At 35.4% G+C, this 4,658-nt stretch overlaps 1 pseudogene; it reads left to right on the top strand.

Annotated features, from left to right (window-relative positions):
- Positions 1–3,073: 3,073 nt before the first annotated feature.
- On the top strand, positions 3,074–3,330 carry LOC119804772 (annotated as a pseudogene).
- The last annotated feature ends 1,328 nt before the right edge of the window (positions 3,331–4,658 follow it).

The following is a 4,658-nucleotide window of genomic DNA, read 5'->3' as shown; positions in this document are numbered from 1 at the left end:
TAGTTGCATGTTATAGGAACTCTAGTTCACCAAAAAAGCTTGCTCATTATTTAGAAAGATGAGATTATAGGATTGAGATAAATGTCTTTGAAATCACATTTATTCTGTGTTCTAGGTTCTCTTATCACTTTGTCATGAGATTATGTGCTCACATAAAATTCTTTATTATTTCCTTGTTTATTCTGTGATAAAATATAAAAGATTGTAATTCAATATAAAAGATATTCATAGGCCAAAATGTTTATAATGATTGCAAAAAATATTCTACAAACAGATGTATTTATTGATTTTCTCATTGATGTGATATATACCTGATGAGAGCAATTTAAGGAAGGTAAGAATCTTTAAGGCTCACAGTTGGAATGAAGAGAACATAGAGGCAGGGTATGTGTGGTGTTGGAACATGAGATAGGTTACATGGTATCAGCAGTCAGAAAGCAGATGAAGAACACAGCACTCAGTTATCTTGCTTGCCGTTTTATTCAGTCTAGGATCCCAGGCCATGGTATGGTACAACGACTTTTAGAGTTGGTCTTCTCCCCTCGGTTGAACTTCTCTGGCAAGCCTTTACACATGACTAGAGGAGTGTTATCATGATGATTCTAAACCCAGTCAAGTGGACAAGGAAAACTAATTCTCAAACCATAAAAACCAGTGACTAAAATATATATATAAACCAGGTGGTGGTGCCACATGCTTTAATCCTAGCACTTGGGAGGCAGAGGCTTGCTGATCTCTGTGAGTTCAAGGCAAACCTGGTCTAAAAGAGCTAGTTCCAGGATAGGCTCCAAAGCCACATATCTATCTATATATCCAAACCCTATCACAAGAAACACACACACATATATGTGTGTGTGTACGTATATATACATATATATGTATATATATTACATACATATATAATACTGAGTTTGTTCTTCCATTAGTATTAATATATTAGAACCACTCTATTACAAAATTCTCTCTCCCATGAGTAAGTGCCATGTAATTTGACTTAACTACTGGATCTGTCTTATGTTTCTAGATTTGGAATGATGATCATTATAGCAGCATTGCTTATAGATACAAATAACCATATATTCCATATTTATTGCAAAGGGAAAGATCAAGGCATCTGATTTTCTCAGTCCATTGTTCTAACATAATATATAGGCTTAATTGCCACATTTTTTAAACAACTACAAAAAAGTACAAGGAACGAATTGAAGTGTTTCTTAGTAAATTATGTTGATATTTAAATTAGTTATAGCTTATGAAGTGTAAGTCACTGTGAGATACTGCTCAGTGAACAGTGGCAGTAAAATGTACTTCAGTTAGGATATATGAAGCCTAAAACACCATTTGTGTATAGACTTTTGTTCTAAACATCTAAGGTCGTTTGGCTTTATCTAATCATCAACCCCCCCCAAATCTACTCAAGAAGTAGATAGGGAAGTCATCAAAATGAAGGAGCCCTAGACTTTCAAAATTAAGCTAGATTGGTCTTCTTTTGTGTCCTAATTCTTGTTTCAAACAGAAAAGGGAGTGAATTGATTTCTTATTGTTTCCAAATAGGAAGGGTTTCTTTAGGTCCATCTTCCTTAGTTTCTAATACATATCATTACACCTGGTAACCTGCTTTTATTCTGAAAGGACTGAGATTCTGTTTTCATAACTCAGGTTGTTCTTACCCAGTGGTGACACATTAATAGGCTCCCTGCCTTAGTTCATTTCTTATCTGATCTGTTAAGAATCCAGAAATGAAGCACAGTATAGATAATGTTCATCTTATCTTAAGATCCACTAAAAATTATTTATATGCTCATATATTTTGGCTATGTGTAAATATGTGCATATGATGGTCTTGCCATGGAGACCAAAGGTTTGAATGCCCTGGAGCTGAAGTTTACGAGTAGTCATGAGCTGTCAAATGGGTTTTGAGAACTGATCATGAATTTTTTTATTGGCAAAGGCTCTTGGCTACAAGGCCATTGCTCCAATCTCAGAAGCTACCTCTTTAGGTTACAAATGTTGGAATGACTGTATATTCTGCTTGGAGAAAAACCACAAGACCTTGACTGAATGCAAAATCCCAGACTATTTTTATTTTTGATATCATGGAAGAGATCATGGCTGCTTTTAGTTAGCTCATACCCCAGTTGATGACTGCACTGACACCCTTGATGCTGCTCCTGTGTCTCCATAAGAATGCTGTCAGTCAGAATAGCTTCTAGGAAAGAGCTTCAACTAGATTTAGAGCATCACTTGAGCAAATCATAAAGGGAAATATTTGAAAATGCAGGATTCAAGGCTTTATACAGGTTTAGAGTTTTTAAAATTACAAACTTGTTTTTCCTATTGAAAAAATAATAAAGAAAATATATTTCTTAAAGTGACATGGTGAAGAAATATCTAATGAATAATTTGCTACTGAGAAGCTTCTCCTTTTTCATCTGTATGTTACAGCTGCTAATTGCCAATTGACTGCCCTCTTAAAGAAGAAACAAAGAAATAAGGAAGCAATGAATGTGAATACTATGCTAAGTTTATAGATATGATTAGACCTAAAATATATTATTGGACTTTATCAATATGAATTTGTACATTAACTAAATAAATGTGTTTTAATTAAGTATGATTTCCACTCAAACTCTTATTTTGTGTTGTCTGATGAGTTGAAAATATTTTTTAGTTTATATTTTTATGTGAAAATGTTTTTATACTATGTATTTGACCACGTTTTCCTCTCTACTAGGTACTCCCCATATCCCAACATACTGAACTTCAAGATCTCCTTTTCTCTCTTCCTCTTAATCTGTCAAAAATCAAAATAAAAATTAAAAAAGATGAAAACCAAAAACAAGTAAAAAAAATAATAGAAAATATTCCAAAACAAAACACAATGAGAAAAAAAAATGAAAGCAGGGCTAAATGTAATGTGGAGAAAATAGCACTTAGAAACAATTACTAGTTGTCCTATTTGTGTCATTTTAATGTCCCTGTCTTCTCTTATTGATCTGTCTAGTACATCCAGTGTTATGTTGAAATGATTAAAAAATTGTAAGTTCCATTTCGGCGTGAACCAGGAAGGACGTTGGTGTGGAGGTAAAGGACATTCACGACCATGAGTTCCGGTGTGTTGCCGGAACCTCAGATGCATGGTCTTCTGGCCAAGCACTTGCGGGTTCACATCATTGGCGCTTTCGTTGTGGCTCTGGGAGTGGCTGCTGCCTATAAGTTTGGCGTGGCTGAACCCAGGAAGAAGGCATATGCAGATTTCTACAAGAAGTACACTCCATGAAGGACTTCGAAGAGATGAGGAAGGCTGGTATCTTCCAGAGTGCGAAGTGACGTCAGAATGTGCAGAATTATTTGGATTGCACTCAAAAGAAGTTCATCGCTGACCTGTGTTCCTGAACTGTGAAACATGAATATGTGGGCTAAGGAATCATTTATCTCAATAAACAATTAACAGTTATAAAAAAATTGTAAGTTATAACAACTTTGAAATTTTCAACTCACTCTAGTCAGAGTAACTGAACTCAACAAAATAACAGACAACAAATACTAGTGGGCTTGTGGCATAAGAGAAACCCTGATTTCTTGTTGATAGAAATGCAAATCAATCAGTGGAGCTACTCCAGAAATTAGTCAGGAGAACCTTCAAAAAACTAAAAATAAATCAATCAAATGATCCATATATACTATTTTTTGACATATGTCCAAAGTACTTAATCTCCTACTCCAGATATAATTGTTTAGCTATGCTCAGTGCCAACACACAATATCCAAAAATTGGAACCAATCAAAATGACCTCAACAGATTAATGGATAATGAAACTGTTGCTTATATAAAGAGTTGAATACTAGTCAGCTCTAAAGAAAAGTAAAATTTCCATGCAAATGGATGGATCGAGATAAGATTATGTTGAGTAAGGGAATTGAGACCTACGGAGACAAACATTGAATATTCTCTTTCTTTTCTGTGGTTCCTGGCTCCAAACCCTCAGAGGTGAGTATATGATATAGAGAACCTATGGAAACCAGGACTTTATAAAGGAACCTCATGTGTGTGGCATGTAGGATGTCTTGAGAGGGGAATAATCGCATGATAGATGGGACTGAAGTGAAAAACAGAAAACTGAGGAGGGGACTCCAGATGGAATGAGGGGGAGTGATAAATACAGAGACACATAAGGACAAACAACACTAAGTTTGTTTGATAACACTTCCAAGAATCATGTTATTTTACCTTTACCTAAAATTCCAAACAACACATGTAAGTACTTGTATGTACATTTATAGTTACATCTTAAAAGAAGTTTAACCATGTGAGATGAGAATGCTCCACAGAAGAACCATAGACTAACAACCCCTGTCCTGTACCATGATGAGAAACCTCCTTTTGAATGGATAGTCACAGGAGTCAATGTATATCCCCAAATAATAATGATGAAGAACTTTGGAGTTAAGGGTGGGCTATTTTTGCTGAATACCTAGGATGTAAAATATAGTTGTTTCTAGCTGCATCTGTCATGAAATCCTCATTCCCATAGTCTAGCCTGCATGATATCAGAAAATCCTATGCAAACTGCCCAGGGAGGGGAAACCTGGCACACAGGTTACATTATAAAAGATCTGATTAACAGTGTCCCCATTCAGCAGGAAGCAGTTTGGAG

This window comes from Arvicola amphibius, chromosome 1, assembly GCF_903992535.2.
Source record: "Arvicola amphibius chromosome 1, mArvAmp1.2, whole genome shotgun sequence".
Classification (NCBI taxonomy): domain Eukaryota; kingdom Metazoa; phylum Chordata; class Mammalia; order Rodentia; family Cricetidae; genus Arvicola; species Arvicola amphibius.
Note: the sequence above shows the minus strand (reverse complement) of the source record. Positions and strands in the feature narration are given on the sequence as shown.